The sequence below is a fragment of the Delphinus delphis genome, chromosome 12 (genome assembly GCF_949987515.2).
Source record: "Delphinus delphis chromosome 12, mDelDel1.2, whole genome shotgun sequence".
In the NCBI taxonomy this organism is placed as follows: Eukaryota; Metazoa; Chordata; class Mammalia; order Artiodactyla; family Delphinidae; genus Delphinus; species Delphinus delphis.
The window spans coordinates 56,365,051-56,382,758 of NC_082694.2; the positions used below are offsets into that span (position 1 = coordinate 56,365,051).

Consider the following 17,708-nt stretch of genomic DNA (forward strand, 5'->3'; position numbering starts at 1 on the left):
GAAGGGCTGACCTTGGTGACTGCATCCAGTCCATTCAGAGTCCTCCTCTTACGGAGAGTTTGTTCCTCTATACACTGGGGTCTTAGGGTAGGTTGCCTGGCCCCCTCAGGAATGCCATCAAGTTCAACGAGGCTGCAATCACTCGGGTCTACTAGAGGCAGGCAGGTGTTACAGCAATGTCTTCCTCACTGTTAAAGACAGCTGAAGGCTGAAGTGGAGTCATGCCAACCTCTGGTCTGAGAGACCATCAGAGCTGATTAGCCTACAGCAGAGGTTCCACAGGTAACCGCTGGAGTCAGATCCCTGAGTTCGAAACTCTTCTCTGCTAGTTAATTAGCCTCTCTGACCTCAGTTTTCTCATCTGTAAAATGGGGAATTAATAGTACATTCTAAGCAGGATGAGCTGACCAAGTGCTTCCTTAGCACAGCAACTCGAGAGTAAGCGCCCACATTGGAAGAGGAGTGTGACTTCATTTTTTAAACCAGGGCTTTATTTAGCATTTAGTTAAAGCTTATTTTTACAGACACATTTGAAAACTGGTGGTTCAGATCTGTTTCACTCATTATCTCCAAACCTGCCTTGCTCTTTGCCACCCTCTCCTGGAGCCATCAGATGTCCGAGTTTCCTGGGAATAATTTTTGTGTCTGAATCCCTTAGCCCAGGTGGTGGAACTTCATTAACCTTTTTCCCAGAGCAGTCTTATTGTGTCCAACAGGCTCCTTCTCAGGGAGCTGCACCCCATTAAGTCCCAGGCTCAGGAGACTGGCTCAGAAAACTGCACCAAGCTCCTGGGAACCAGCCTGCTGGGACAGCAACTCTCTTTTCCAGCGGAGAGATATCCCCTCTTCACATGTGTGTACTCCCAGCTTTTTTCCCCTCTTTTAGATTTACTCTGCCTGCAGCCTGTTCCCCACCGTCGTCCGTCCCCACCTCCACCCAAACGAAAAGGGCCATCAAAAATTTAGAATCAAATTTTACATTTAAAAATGTGATTTCGTTCGTTGCCTTCTAACCTAAGGCAGCACCCCCCACCCATCTTGAAAGAGAAGTCAGCATTTCAGGAAGACTGGCCACAGCCTTTAAAAAATACCAGGGGAGGGAGGAAACGGTCTGCGATTGGGAGTTCGGGAGGTGTATCCTGAGTGGAGAGAAAACCCTCAGGTTAGGCACTCAGGGGGTCTCGGGCGAGGAAAAGGAAGCCAGGCCTCTGCTACGGATGGAGCCCGCCCCTCCCAACTCGGAGAGCAGCCTGCAGCGCAGCGATGGCCGGAAGTGCTGGGCTCAGAGGAGGGTGGGTGGAGACGGGCTACCCGGGAGCTGTGTCTCCCCGCTCGCCGGACTGGGATATTTATAGCACCTGTGTTTCTGGACCTGTCTCCACCTGGATTTATGCGGTCTGTGGCTGTAGCGTGTGTGTGTGGTGGTGGGGGAACGAGGGGAGCACGTCTTGCTGCAAGGGCTGATTCTCGGCCTTGGCGCTCTGGCTGGAATGGAAGTTTCAAAATCAAAACAAGGAGCCATCTGGGGGAACACCGCGGCAGAGCGGCTCCTCGGTGCTGCGTCTGCAAAGCAGTCCGCGGTTAGGCCCGGTGAAACCCGGGGCTTTCCAACTCCGCTCAGTGTCACATTTACCGCAGCCGTGGGCGGGGGTGGGCGGCAGGGGAAGTGGATCCCACCCACCCAGTCGCCTAGGGGCTCTGGCTTTCCCTTTCTCGCTGCTCTAGCGCAGAGTTAAAGCTGAAAGAATGTTCGTTCTCCCGGGGGCTGGGGGTGGAGGATCTGCACTTTGAAAGAGGAGCCCAGAGAGCACGTGGTGGCCCAGCGTCTGTTGAGACCGGCACGTGGAGTCCACGTCTGCGGACCTACCATCCCAGTCCGCACCCTCAACTTCCACTAATCGCTACGTGCCTGGTTGATGTCAGACGGCGATGACATCATTTAAAAAATGAAATAACTGCCCCTTAGGTTTTTCAAGAACCTAGCGGGCAGATAATCCCGAGGGAGAGCCTACCGCCGGTCCTTGAGGCGGCCGTCTGCAGTGCCTACCTGTAAAGCCGCCCCGACTGCTCCACCAAGAATTAGTATGGAGAAGAGGCCCTGGGCAGGGTGGGCGGAAGATCCAGGAGAGCTGAGGACAGCAGCGATACCTAGAGAAACGAAAACATCGTTGACATTGCTCCAGCACGTTCCCTTTCTCATTTAACCTCAGGGCGGCACAAATGAGGTAGCACTATTGTCAGGGTGCCCATTTCACAGGTGGAGAAACTGACGCTTAGAAAGGCTAAGGGACGTGCCCCAAGGTGACGTAGCAAAGGCCACCTTCAGTTTCAAACTGAGATTCGGGGGACCTGCGGGTTAGGGTGCGCGGCGAGGACGGAGGAGGCAGGCGGGCGTGGGGCGGGAGCGATTCCGCCGGCTGCGGCCGCGCGGGGAGGAGCCGGGGTCCCGGCAGCGCCGCGCCGGCCCGGGGCCGCTCCAGGGCCGGTTTGGTCGCCCGGGACGAGGGGCGGCCAGCCGGGAATCTGGAGCGGGACGGCGAGGCCGGGGCAGTTGCCAGACGCGGCTGGTGACGGGCCCGCGCCGCCGGCCCCCACCTCCGGGCCGCGCTGCGGTCGGGCAGCGAGCAGGCCACATACCGCGCGGCGCAGAGGAAATGGCTGGAATTCCTCCCGCGGCGCCTCCCTCGGGCCTCGGGGAGGGCGCGGCGCTGGCGAGGGCTGCCCCGGCTCCCAGCTCCGGGCACGGAAGGGGACCCCTTCCCTGGGAGGGCCGCCACCACTCACTGCGAAAGGGCACAAGGTCGGCCCCCGCAGAGACTCCCCGGCCCTGCCCAGTCTCCTGCCCCCTTAACCTGTCTCGGGCTTAGATTGTCTGGGCCGGCCATCTGGGGAGAGGGTCCTGCACCCCTACTCAATCCCCTGCTGATCAGGCCTCAGGCCCCAGCAACCGGGATGCTGCACAAAGCGTACAGCGTGCGAGGGGCCTAGCTGAGCGCGACGCTGAAGCTCCGGGCAGTGAGGACTCTGCAAGCCCCAGCCTACGCTTTTGGAAAGCCCTGGCCACTGATATCTGCAAATGTTCTAGGCTATTTAAATGTTTGTTAAATGAATGCATGAGAATTGGGTAGGCACGGTACAAACGGAAGCAGAGACCAAAGGAAAAGCAGGCCAAATGTAGATCCTGCTAGAAAGCGTTCATCTTCGCTTCCTGCTTAGGCAAAGAACCTGCTACCTAGGCCTGTCCTGCTCTCTCTCACCTGCCAACCCAAGGCAAGCACAGCCCAGAGGGCCTGGCACCAAGACGACTTTGACCTTCACACCTTGAGCCTAATCTTAATCTCAAGGCCCACACTCAACTCTCTTACCCCAACTTTAGGCTCTGGTGTCTTTTTGCATATCCCACCCTTCCCCGGCTCCACCTCCAATACTTCCCTGGCTGGCCCTCTTCCTTTCTTCACAGAGGGCTCAGGAGGGTCTGATTCCACATGAAGTGGGGCTCTCCTCCCATTCCAGATGGGACTGGGGCGCAGAAGGTGGGGCCCCAGGCCAAGGCTGGGGGCGGGGATGGCGTGGCTATGTCTGCACCCGCCCCCCCCAGCTGCCATCCCGATGGTTTCAAGCCTGGGAGCAGGGCAGGGACAGGGTTTCCCAAATTAATCCACATCTGAGACCAGGTTATCAGCTTAAATTTCTACCCTCTCTAGGGGCTTCTGGGCAGCAGACCAACCCTGGGGAGGGACTTCTCCTGCAAGGCCCCAGGAAGCATTAGGAGGCCAGAGGCAGGCCTGTCCTAATGCACTTGTCTCTCCTCGGCCAGGTCAAGGTGGGGGGGGGGGCAATGGGGAGGGGCAGGGAGTGAGGTGTCATTGTCAAGACTGCCCCTGGACGCTGGCCCACGAGGAGCAGGCCCAGGAGGCCTTGGCGGACCTTCCATACAGATGCAGGCAGACAGAAACACAGACGGCTCACAGTGACAGTCTTGCTTCTGGGAATTTTGGAAATGAAAACTCGTACATTTTTCACAGAAAAAGGAACAGATTTTGGCATCTTCGCTCCAGAAACAGGAACTGACCAAGACAGTGGCCTCTGATAATCACTTCCTCATCTCAGGGCTCAGAAGCTGGTGGGGAATCCCTCAGCTCTTCTGTTTTCTCCCCAGTGTTCTGTGGGTAGCAGCCCGAGGGTTTTAGGGGAGAGAAAGGAAGGGAAAGGAGAAAGGCATAGCAGAGAGGAGGGAGGCAAGGAGGGGAGATATTTTTAAACTGTGTCCTTGAGGATTGAGGAGGCCGGGAGCCAGATGGGGATGGGGTCGGGGCCAGAGGGCACTTAACGGGAGCTCAGTGTAGCTGTTATTTCCATCTCCTCCTGGAAAGAGCGCCCGTATTCTGTGTCCCTCAGAGTTCACGGTTCTGTGGACCTGTGCCTCATAGTGAAGTACGGCAAACACACTTAGCCATATTACCTCCTATGCATTTATTGAACACCTACTGCATGTCCACAGGTTGCTAGGTACTGAGTGGATAAGAGACAGATTTCTCCCTTGCAGAGCTTAGAGTTGAATAGAAGGAATTGGCATTCCAAAAATAAAGCATGAAGGTAATGGAGCTGAAAATAATTGCCAAGAGAGGAGAAAGAGGCCAGATCAGGTTGGGGTGGAATATGAAAGGCCTTAGGAAGAGGTCACATTTGAAGTGGGCCTTGAGAGGTAGCTGGGCATTTGCCAGGTGGAGATGGGGAAGGAGGCCCTTCCAGGGCAGAGGAAGTGCATCAGCATAGGTGCGGGGGAGGGAAAGTGTGAGCACATCCAGGACACTAAGAATGTAGGGCAAAAGCGGGTGCAAAGGAATAATGGGAGAAACAGCTGGAGCAGGAACTGGTCCACTTTGCAGACGGTCCTGAGTGCCAGGCTGAGGTATGTGGGATTCCTCAGAGGGCCATGAGGCGGCCTTGACTGGCAATGGCCTGACAAATGCAGCACCACGTGCTGCTGGCAGCTCAGAGAAAGGAGTGAGGCAATGGGGAGGACGGCGGAGAGATGGGGAAGCAGCCAGACCCATCTGTGATAACTCAGCCAGACCATTAAAGTGTTTTATAGTCCAGGCCCCTGCTATGTGCAGCTGACCTGAAATTGGTCCCACTGAGCAGATCTTTGTTTGTTCAAGGTTTTTGCTGCAAAACTCTGAGCCTCAGTTCTCCTATGGGAGCAAAGTGAAGGTGGTACCTGTGTTCTTGTGTGGAATGACCAGAGTGGTAGTCCCTGTGGGCAATCAGAGACCTTCCTCTCCTAAACCGGCTGATGGGAGAGTGGGGTACCTGCGCCGGCATGGAGAGCGTGAGTGGGAGAAATCACAGATGTGGGCTCTGAAAAGGGTGAGACCTTGGGGTAGCCCAGATAGGGGAGAGAGAGAGCCAGTCTCCTGAGGCAGCCAGGGTGGGAAGGGGTTGGGGAGGAAGTTCCAGGATCCAGAAGGTCTCTGAATAGACCCAGCTGGACCCTCTTCCAGCTCTGTGCCTCTGTCCCTCACAGAGCACTTCTCACGTGGGGCAGGAAGGAACTTTCTCAGCAATAGGCAGAGAGGGTTTATGGGGTGTAATTATTATTATTATTTAAAAATTTAAAAACGAAATTTATTTTGAAATAATTTCAAACTTAAAGAAAAGTTGCAAGAAGAGTATAAACAACTCTCTTAGCTCCTTAAATCAGATTCTATAATCATTAACATTTACCATTTCCTTCCTTCCCGGCCATTATCGTTATTTCTTTTCTGTTCAATCTGAGAGCAAGCTGCAGACATGATGCCATTCCACCCCTAAATATTTCACTGAGTATATTTCTTCAAAAGCAAGTACACTGTTCTGTAACCCGTGTGCAACTCATTCAGATTTCCAGATCCCATTCAAATTTTGCCCACTGTCCAATGTCTCCTTTTCCTTTCTAGGCCAGGATCCAAATCCAGATCGTGCGTATAATAAATTTGTGAAAAATAACGTTATTTCTCTTCCTGGATTGGAAGGTCCTAGAGAGCAGAGGTGCTGTTTCCCACAGGCCTTAGTACTTACTAGGCACTAAATAAAAGCCGAAGGTAAAGGATCGGGATCAGATGCCGCATTATAAGGAGGGGAAGCCCCATGGGTGAGAGCAATGGCTGAGTTTGCTGTTTTGTCACACATCCCCCTCCGGATCTTCTATGACTTCTATGAGTGTGACTGAAATCCCACTTCCTGTGGGGTCTTTACTGGGGGGCCACCTTCTCTGTACTTCTTTCCCTGGCTCCCCCCCCCATCTCCCACTTCTCCCATGGGGCATGTTAGCCTTTCATGAATACACATTTAAGGAGGATTTCACTTTGTCAGGTTTTGTGCCAGGCATGAGAATACAGTGGTGAATAATGCTAATGATGGAAACAGCTAAACGAATCCCCAGCCCCTACAAAGGCCTGAGGATCTCTCCATGGCCTCATAGGGTCTGAGATGGCTACTTGGCTGGAACAGGCAGAATTGTCCTTGCTAGTTATGATTTTGTGGCGCCACCTGCTGGCCGTATGTAAACACATGGACACAGTTACGTGTAAAAGTGTACGCACAAAGAAATTGACTATTAAAACAAAGGGAGACACACAAAAGTATGTACACACTGTGAAACATACGCATGTTCGCAAAAAGGCACACATACATGGAAACACAGACATATAATCACTTACAGAAATTCAAGATCTAGCATAGTACCGTATCTCTGGTAGGAGTCCAATAAATATTTGCTAGTGTGTAAAAAAACCCCACCAAGTTCTTTAGATCAGTTTTCTTTCAGGCTTATTTTTCACCACCTTTTCTAACCAGTAAGGTAAGAACGCTCCACGGTCACTTGCTCCCTGCCCACATTCCTTCCCTCCATCCTATTCTCTCTTTTTTAAAATATTTTTTATTGAAATATAGTTGATTTATAATGTTTCAGGTGTACAGCGAAATGATTTGGTTATACATATATATCTATTCCTTTTCAGATTCTTTTCCATTATAGATTATTACAAGATATTGAATATAGTTCCCTGTGCTATACAGCAGGTCCTTGTTGTTTATTTATTTTATATATGATAGTCTGTATCTATTAACCCCAAACTGCAAATTTTTCCCTCTCCCCCTTTCCACTTTGGTAACCTTAAGTTTGTTTTCTATTTCTGTGAGTCTATTTCTGTTTTGTAAATAAGTTCATTTGTATCATTTTTTTAGATTCCACATATAAGTGATATCATACGATATTTGCCTTTTTCTTTCTGATTTACTTCACTTAGTATGATAATCTCTAGGCCCATCCATGTTGCTGCAAATGGCATTCTTTCATTCCTTTTTACGGCTGAGTAATATTCCATTGTGTGTGTATATATATTTCTCTGGCTATATGCCCAGGGGTGGGATTGCTAGATCATATGGTAACTCTATCATCCTATTAATTCATTAAAACCAAATTCAAATGCCATCTTCTCCCTTATCTCTCCAGCTAAGATAATGACTTCCTCTTCTGAACTTTCATAACTTTATGATATTTATCATTTTACTAATTTGCATTTTAGCTATTTGAGGATATGTGTTTTCTCCCTTTCTAGTCTGTAAGCTCCTCAAGGGTAGGGTTTGTGTTTGATTCATGTCCGTGTTCCCCCATAGTACCTGGCACATTGCCTTGCACAATGGGGCTCAGTAAGTATTTGCTGAATGAATGAATAAATGATACAGTCACAGACACAGAGAAAAACAAATATAATGCACAGAAATGCACATCTATCTACATAAATTTCTCTCTTCTTGCAAAAATGATACACGTTTACATGAAAGCATAGAAACGCGCATATCTATGACTAAAGCTGTGAGGAGACACATCTCTTAAGTTAAGCACTTTCTTATTTCTGTTTTTATTCTGATCCAGACCTTCCCACTGACTGACAGCAATAGCCTCTTAACTCATCTCTGTTCCTAGTTTTTCCCTTTCTACTTTTCCATTGCCCTCAGCCTGTACCTTCCTAAAGCGCCTCTTTGATGATATTATTCCTTAGCTCTAGAATTCCAGAAGTCCTTGCATGATAAAGTCTGGAAAAAGCTAAATACTTTATTTTCTAAAGGGAAAGGACTCACAGTTATAACCAGTGAAAAATAAATGGAAGCGGTTTCTTTCTGGGAAAGTTTCTCATGGCCTGTTAAAAAGGACAGTCTCGGCTGGTGCCACCTGTTCTCCTTCCATACTGCCTTGAATGTGGTTACAAAGGAGCTGCAGCAGCCATTTTGCAACCATGAAGGAAAGGCCAAGGTGTTGTTCCTGACCTCACCGAGCAGCTAAACAAATGCTACTGCTTCTAGATTCCTTGTTTATATGAGAGAAATAAACCTCTGTTTGTTTAAGCCACTGCGAGTCATGTTTTTTTGTTAGGACATATCCTAACTCAAGATTCATGAATATCTCCCTAACTCAAGATTCATGAATATCTCCCTTTCCTTAACCTAGTTTTTTTTTTTTTTTCCCTTAACCTAGTATTTTAAAAACTGAGCCTGAAGGATAAGAAAAAGCAGACATAGGACAAACAAGGGAAAGTTTTCCAAGCGGAAGTAGCAGCATCTACAAGGGTCCTGTGGGAGAGCATTGATGATCTGGCCCTGCTTTATCATCCAGCCTTGATTCCCAGTATTCCCAATATTCTTTTCATGGTCACACCCTAGCCCAAGTCTCCATCATTTCTTGCTTAGACACTTTCAATAACTTCCCAGTTTATCTCCTTGCTCCCGCTACTGACCTCCTCTAATCCAGTCTACTCTCCCCCTTGTCATTCTCTTGTTGTAATTTCCTTATTTCTCTCTTAATAATTGCTGCCATTTAAAAACTATATATTTGTTTGTCTTTGTCTCTCCCGCTAGACTGAAGATTGCAGAAGGGCAGTTTATGGCCTTTCTGGTGTGGTTCACTTCCTGTATTCGGAGCCTAGCGCAGTGCCTAGTATATGACAGGTGTGTCAAGAACTGTGAAGGAATCTGAGAATTTACCCTCCTTACAAGTTAACAAGTTAGCTTCATACTGTTTCATGGATGCTGGCAGAAGACACAAGACTCCCAGGACAGAGACAAAGGATGTTATTACTCAAAGCAATAGCAGTGGCTAGAGTATCAGCATTTGTACTGCTTCCTCGAGTCCCAATTCCCGTGGGGCGATGTGAAGAGGTCCAGGTGACACATGCACATGTAGTGGGTTGCATTACAGAAGAGGGACCCTGAGCTTAGGGAACCAGGATCATTTTCAGTGGGGAGTAAACCTACTTCACCTTCGTAACACTGGACGGTACACCTGCTCTTTGCTCCAGGGGGAAACACTGTCTATCTTTCAAGGTTCTTTACTATGCCAGCATCTTTGAAAAGAGAGTCAGAAGCAAAGGGAGCTAGTGCCTTCTCTTGCAAGACCTGCAGAAATGGGAGAGACACATGGAAAACCCTTTGATCACCCAGGCTTTCTGCCCGGAGGCTCTTTACAGACCAAGCACAGAGAAGGGGCAACCGCAACAGAGCCTGGAGGTCTCATTTAGTTGAAATGTCAGCTATTAGAGGTCAGGAAGCCTCAGGCCACTGGAATTTGTGGCACAGAATACTGGAAAGGAGGAAGCTATGCAGAGAAAGCGCTCCAGCAATTTCCATGGGTTCCGTTGAGTTTTGGCTAAATATTAAACCGTGCATGTGTAGTGCAAGACTCCCACCAGGCTCTTCCTATAATTACCAGGAAGCTGTAAGCTGAACAGTTTTCCAGAGCTAACATCAGGTCGGGAGATGTTAGAGTTGCAACTAGCCAGACTGGAGAGCAGAGAAACATTCTTGAATATGTGGGCATCGAGTAGCTATCCCAACAGTAGGGTAACATTGGTCCCAGGTTATAAGTACTCTAGAAGAGGTTTTTCATCTTTGGTACTGTTGATATTTTGGGGGGAGGATAATTCTTTGTTTTGGGGGGCTTTCCTGTGCATTGCAGGATACTGAACAGCATTCCTGATCTCTAATCATTAGATGACCTTCCGGGTTGTAGCAACCAAAAATGTTTTCAGACACTGCTGATATCCTGCGTTGGGGGTTGGGCAAAAGTTGTATCTGATTTAGAACCATTGCTTTAGACCCACCCTAACAAACACAAATACAAGACTAGAAAGCATTTAGCATATCTATAAGTAACTCAACTATCTGACCTCCCCGGCCCCATCTCAACATTCTTCAAAGAAAGACAACAAAATTCAGACACCCAACAACGTAACATTTACAACGTCCAGCAGCATCCAATCCAAAATTATTAGGCATACTAAGATGTAGGAAAAGATGACCCATAACCAGGAGAAAATCAATCATAAAAACCAGAACCATAAACCATAGCACATTGATTAGACATGGTGGAAGAAAATATCTATCAATGTGCAAACATAGCAACTATGCAAACTGGAGCTCCTTAGAGACTCAGTGACACGTGTGACAGCATCAGCTGTCCAATAAGCATGTAATCAGAGTTCCAGAAAGAGAGAAAAGACAGAATACGGCAGAACTGGAAAAAAAAAATGTCTAAAAACTTTCCAAATTTCATAAAGTTATAAATTCAAATATCCAAGAATCTCAACAAACCCCAAACTGGATAAGTACAAAGAAAACCATACCAAGGCACTGCATATCAAATTGTTAGACTCTAATAATAAAGAGAAAAATCATAAAAGCAGCCGGAAGAAAAGGACACGGTACAGAGAACAAAGGTAAGAATAAACAGTGAATTCCCCTCAGAAACAACAAAACCCAGAAGACAGGAGAATGATATTTTTAAAAGTCTATAAGAAAAGAATGTCAACATAGAATTCTATACCCAGCCAAAGATATCCTCCAAAATGAAAGTGAAATAAAGGCATTTTCAAAAAAACAGAAGCTGACGCAACTTATCACTGGCAAAATGCACTACATGAAATGTTAAAGGAAATCCTTCAAATTGAAGGAAAATGATACCAGAAGGAAATGCTGATTAACACAAAGGGGTGAATTACCAAAGCTGACAAAAGAAGAAAAAAAAAATCTGAATAGCTCTATAGCTATTAAAGAAATTGCATATACAATTAGAAACCCTTCCCCAAAGGAAATTCCAAAACCCCAGCTTCCCTGGTGAACATTTACGAAAACAAACAAACAAAAACAATGTCACAAACTTTTTCAGAAAATGGAGGAAGAAACACGTTCCAACTCATTTTTACTTTATTATTTTTTTATTATTTGGCTGCATTGCATCTTTGTTGCGGCATGCGGGATCTTTCATTGTGGTGCAAGGGCTCTTCCTTGCGGCGTGTAGACTTCTCTCTAGTTGTGGCGCGCAGGCTCCAGAGTGCACAGGCTCAGTAGTTGTGGCGCGTGGGCTTAGTTGACCAACAAAGGATCGAACCCGTGTCCCCTGCATTGGAAGGCGGATTCTTGACCACCAGGGAAGTCCCCCAACTCATTTTATTAAAGGAGGGCTTTGCAAGTGTTTTAGGCTGTTCTGGGTGGCTACTGCTGTTCCTCCTCCCCACAATCCTCCTCCTTCATCTTCACAATCTTTAAAATTGTAAAAGCCATTCTTAGCTTTCAGGCCAGAGAGAAACTGGCCAAAGGCCAGGTTTGTCCTGTGGACCCTGGTTTGCCCCACCCCGGGGCTAAAGCATTAGTAAGCCACACTGTTTTTACCAAGGATTTTTGTGCGGCAGTTGACAAGAGAGTTGTATCTCACACCAAACAGCAACAACCTAGTAATACTTGTATCAGACATTAAATTTTCAAATATTTGGGGATTTTCCAGGTGTCTTTTTGTTATTAGTTTCCAGTTTAACTCCATTTTGGTCAGAGAGCATCCTTTGTATAATTTCAAGTCTTTAAAATTTGTTGAGATTTGCTTTCTGTTCCCCACAAATGGTCTGACTTGGTGAATGTTTCACAAACACTTGAAAAAAAAGTGAATTCTGCCGTTGCTGGGTGGAATGTTCTATACATTCCACTAGGTCAAGTTCATTGATGGTGATGCTTAGGTCTTTTATATTCTTAATAATTTTCTACCTTTTTTATAACTTAATTATAGCCTCCAACTATAACTGTGGATTTACCTATTTCTCCTTTCAGTTCTATCAGTTTTTAGTCATGCATTTAGAAGCTCTTATGTATTAATATTTGTTAGGGGCTTAAAAATTTAGGATTATTACGTCTTCTTGGTGAATTGATCCTTTTATCTTTAAGTAACATCCTTCGTTATACTTGGTAATATTTATTGTATTGAAATTTACTTTGCCTGGTATTAATGCAGCCACTATATATTTTTTGATTAGTGTTTGCATGGTGTATCTTTTACCATCCTTTTTCCTTTAACCTACTTATATCTTTTCGTTGAAAATGGATTTCTTGTAGACAGCATATAATTAGACCTTGCTATTTTATCCTATATGACAATCTCTGTCTTTAAATCTGGTTGTTTAGACCATTCACATGAATCAAGATCTAACATCTTGCTAGTTGTTTTCTATTTATCTGTTATTCAATTTTTCCTCTTTTTCTGCCTGCTTTTGTTTTTGTTTTTGTTTTTTTGCGGTACGCGGGCCTCTCACTGTTGTGGCCTCTCGCGTTGCGGAGCACAGGCTCCGGACGCGCAGGCTCAGCGGCCATGGCTCACGGGCCCAGCCGCTCCGCGGCATGTGGGATCTTCCCCGACCGGGGCACAAACCCGTGTCCCCTCCATCTGCAGGCAGACTCTCAACCACTGCGCCACCTGGGAAGCCCTCTCCTTCATTTTTGAAAACTATTTCACTGTGTATAGGTTTCTGGGATGACAGATTTCTTTTGTTTGTTTGTTTGTTTTTCCTTTCAGCATTTAAAACAGGTCACTCTTTTCTCTTCTGGCTGGCATGGTCTCTGATGAGACGCCTGCTGTAATTCTTACCTTTGTTCCTCTGTTTATTTATTTATTATTATTATTTTTAATAATATTTATTTATTTGGTTGCACTGGGTCTTAGTTGTGGCATGCAAACTCTCAGTTGCACCATGCATGTGGGATCTCGTTCTCCGACCAGGGATCGGACCTGCACCCCCTGCATTGGGAGCGTGGAGTATTAGCCACTGCGCCACCAGGGAAGTCCCTGTCCCTCTGTTTATAAAGCTGCCTCTCCTCAGTGGCTCCTCCCTGCAGACTCAGCCTCCCCTCCACTGTCCTGAGCAACTGCGTACATCACACCAGTTAAACAAAAGGCTATCTCCTTACAGAGTGGTTGGACCCCCGTCCTTTGTCACTTGAGCATCTGTTATTGCCCTTAGTGGTCTGACTCCTACCACTGCCTGCCCACACCTCCATTCAGGTAGCTTCTAGAGTGTTCCATTCTGTCACACACGCACACGACAATGTGCCCTTGGCCTCAGGTGGACCCGGTGATGGGATCTGAAGGTTCCCTGCCCACCATGCTCCAGCCAGGATTGTTCAATGGGCTTCTTACCTTCTCTTTTAGTCCTTCACGTGCATTCCCTGTCAAGGATCCTAGCTTTGTCACCTTCAAACAAACACAGGACATTAACTGTTATGTTTTTAGTTGTTTTTATTGGAGAAAGGGCTATATGGGTGTGTTTCAACCTGGCAGAGTTATTCTATTAATCCACCCATTTTTCTTTTATTCTGATTTATTTTATTTGTATTAATAACTTAATTTAAGACCCTTTCCATGTATCTAGCCTATCTATTTACAGTAAGTGTCCCCTGGGGAGGCTGACTCTATATACATGTGGTAAGAATTGTAGGTCATAAGGATGGAATATTATGGGCCTTCTGGGAGGAACAGTAGAGAAAAATTGGGGACCAATGGTTAGGAACAAAATGGATGAAGAAAGTGGAGGACAAGGCTGTGGGAAGTCTCTCTTGGTGTTGACTGCTCTTGGGGGGTGGAGTGGGGTCTTACCCTGAGATTGGGAAGGATTGAGGTGCAGGGTACTAATTCAGGGTTACTCCCCAGGGATGCTGTAAGGTGGCATTAGTGGATAGTATTCTATGTCCTTCAACTTTTTGCCCTGGGGGACCATTTAAAAAGTTATCAAAGAGAAGGGGCTGTAGTGAAATGGAAAGAATCAGGCCACCTTTTGACAAATTAATGCAAAGAGACATCCATGCTGGGGAGACTTTTTCCCACCTTGGCGAGAACTGCAGCATTGGAAGCAGTGCTGACGTGGGTACCTGGGCACCCGCAGAGAGAGGTATTGTGGGAGCAGAAGGAAATCTTTAATTACCTGTGAACGGCCTAGGTTGCTGCCTATTTGCTGGGAAGCAGCGTTGTGATGAAGGACGCTCATAGATGCTCCTGTGTCCTCAAGGGAACACTGCTGGCCGTGACAGCTTCAGAATTCCCATATAGAACGGATTAGGGACCTGAGTGGGGAGTGGCAAAAGGACACGCATCTGGGCGTGTTTTGTGAACGCACTGTTTGTGTTCAGGTGGTGTGCGTGCTTATATGGGATGGTTTTGGGGGCACTGCCACTGTTCCACATCCAATTCCGATAATGGAAATGAAACATGTTACATGGAAATATAAGAAAACAAGTACAAAACACATACAAGTATTATTGGTAATTCGAGTTACAGGGCAGCTCTGCTCCTGTGCACCAATCCTTTCAGCATTCAATTCTCTTATTACTATTTCATAGGCCTATTGCTCTATGAGGTAGCGAAGCGGTTGTTGTTACCCCACATTATAGCTGAGGATGAGGGGCTCCACAGTGAAAGCTGGGTAATTAAAGATGCCCCACTAGAATGTAAGCTCCCTAGGACAGGGGTTTTTACCTAGTGTTTTGTTTGGGACTTTGACCATACAGTGTACAGAAATAGGATGGAGGGGGTCAATTTTAGTCAGAACTCACTCACCATTATGTAGAGCAAAGGTACTGCGTGCATGTGCCTGCGGGTGTCTGTGTGTGTGTGTGAAATGGGATTGACCCACTCTGGACAGTGAAACCTCAAATGATGGAAAAATTTCATATGGAAGCCACTGAATCAAAGCTTTGTTTGTACCACGCTCCCTGTCCTGGAGTAGTAGCTTCCCAGGATGAAGGGTTGAGTTCAAAGCTAGGGAGAAGGGGGCTGAGCCCAGCCCAAGGCAGGCAGGGCTGGGTGGCCATGATGCAGATCAAGACGGGGCCGTTCAGCACAGGGTCCACATGGTCTCTATTTTCCTACCTCTTCTTGCTCCACTCCTGAAGCAGTGGGGAAAGCTGGGGCTGATTTCTCTGCGGCTGGGAGCTGGGCTGAAAGCTGGTGGGTAGCTGCTAGCCCACAAGACAGTGGAGGCTAGAAGTTGGGCGGAATGGCGGCTTCCTCTCAGTGTATTTCTTCCCTTGGCCACCAGATGGCAACACATCCCTTGAAACAGAACCAGAGCCACAGGACTCCACGCAAGATGGTTACTTATTCTGAGGACTTCCAGCTGCCCTGCATTATTTGAGGAGGGTCTTGGCACCCTATCAGCTATTTGTTCAATCAGATTTTACTGAGCGCTTACTATGTGCCCAGCCCCGTTGGGGTGGGGTGGAGAGTGAGGGTGCCGCAGCGGACAGGACCCTACAAGACCCACCAAGGCTACTCTTTCCACAGCTCTTACAGCCTAGCAAGGGAGACCGAAGTGAGGCAAATAATTACAAAACAATGAAATCATTTAATTTGTTCGGTGAACTAATTTCAATAGTGTTATCAATGATAGATATAAAGTGCTTTTGAGACCCTATTAAGAGGAGGAATTTTATTTCATCTGGGCTGTTGGGAAAGGCTGCTCTGTGAATGAAACACCATGTGTCCTAATAACTCCCACCCCTTCACATACCCTGTTACACCTACCATCACACACCCCGTTATATTCCCATTTTATAGCTAATGAACCCCTCCCCCTCCCAAAACCCCCCCATCCCATCCTATAATACCATCTCAGACTCCATTGCAGACCATAATAACAGACCCTATTCCAACCCCTACACCTCCCTCACATAACCATTGACAAATCCCTTTACAAGTCTTTCGCAGTCTCCTCCACATCTTTGTTGTAAATCCCATCACTCATCCCTTTGGAATATCCCATCACTAACTTTTTTTTTTAATTTATTATTTTTATTTATTTAATTTATTTATTTTTGGCCGCGTTCCTGTGCACAGGTTTTCTCTAGTTGCGGTGAGTGGGGATACTCTTCGTTGTGGTGCGCGGGCTTCTCATTGCAGTGGCTTCTCTTGTTGCGGAGGATGGGCTCTAGGCTCATGGGCTCAGTGGTTGTGGCTCACGGGCTCTAGAGCACAGGCTCAGTAGCTGTGGCGCACAGGCTTGGTTGCTCCACGGCATGTGGGATCTTCCTGGACCAGGGCTCAAACCCGTGCCCGCTGCATTAGCAGGCAGATTCTTAACCACTGCACCACCAGGGAAGCCCCCCACCACTAACTCTTAAAGAACCCTGGTCTTATTCATCTTTGCATTTCCAAAGCCTCCCAAAATACAGACAGGTAATATGTTCTTGAAAACACTTGGCAAACCAGTGACCAGATGGCTCAATACTCTATCATACTCTATCACAGGGCTGTCATGGCTCCTATCACAGAGCCAGGGGTACAGCCCCCAGACTGGAAAGGCTCAGGCCTCGGCTGCCTTCTTCCTTTAGGAGAGGGCTGAGGTGGGAGTTGCTGATCTCTGGTTGCTCCCCTCCCCCCACCAAACCTCATCAGTCCAGACAAGTTCCCTTCCTCCCTCCCTCCACAAGGTTTGTGTTGCTTGGGACCAGGTCCCGGTCCTGCAGTCTGATTTGGTCTATGTCGCCCAGACCCGTCAGTGGTCACCCTTTTACCTCCTCCTTGGAGCGTATGTAGGTCCTGATTGTGGGTCTGCGAACTGTGCCCTTGGTCCACGACTTGCCCTTCTCTCCTTCTCTGAAGGGCCAGAGAGCACAGGAGGGAGTACCCCAGGGCTGGAAGGGACCTCAGGGAATCATCAACACCCTTCTCTTCCCCCGCTCCCTCTCCTTTCCCTGCCCCCTCCTGTTTATCTAGTTTTTCTTTGGGGAATGTAAACGTACGGCAGCATTACTCAGCAGGCAAGAGCTGGAAGAAAACATAAAGACCAAGTCTAACTCCCTCATGTAACAAGTGAGGAAACCAAGGCCCAGAGAGTGGAAGTCACTTGCCCACACGGCGCATGCTCCTCGCAAGTGTCCTTCCAGAGACCACCCTCTCTGTGCACATTAGCCAAGAAACGCTACTTCCATTAGGAAGGCACGTCCAGTGCAAACCACTCTAGAGATTGCATTTCAAAGATTGATAGACATGGCTTTTGCATTATCTGCTGTTTCATATTAGCTATGCTGTGGCTTCATTCTTTAGTGCTGATATTGGGGGTGGGAGGGATGGGGAGTGGGGGGTATGGAGCCAATTTTGAGACCTTCTCACAACCTCCAGCCTGCACAACTAGGCCCGAGAAGGACAGGGTGATCCATCCTATATTTTCAGACCGTCAGGAGATTTCATTGTTTAAACAAACATTTCAGCGAAGCCATCCAGCTGGGCAGTGATTTATGGCTCTGGCTGCAGTTTTTCCCCAACAAAGATAAACAATCCTACAACTCTTGGGACTGGGGCTGGGACTCCTGGTTCTAATAACTTGGAGCCGGCTGGACCACACCAGCCATCAACTGGT

General features: G+C 47.4%; 1 long non-coding RNA gene across 2 annotated transcripts in view; it reads right to left on the reverse strand.

Moving 5' to 3' along the window:
* The window catches only part of LOC132435456 (uncharacterized), a 34,833-nt gene extending 32,427 nt beyond the window's left edge, over positions 1-2,406 (reverse strand). The window contains exons 1-2 of one of the 2 annotated variants that reach the window (XR_009521546.1): positions 2,321-2,406; positions 2,048-2,148 (exon numbers count right to left, since the gene is read on the reverse strand). This is a non-coding gene — a long non-coding RNA (uncharacterized lncRNA). Of the gene's footprint in view, positions 1-2,047; positions 2,244-2,320 lie in introns of those variants that run through there. The other variant, XR_009521545.1, reaches the window with a different exon arrangement.
* Between the last annotated feature and the right edge of the window lie 15,302 nt (positions 2,407-17,708).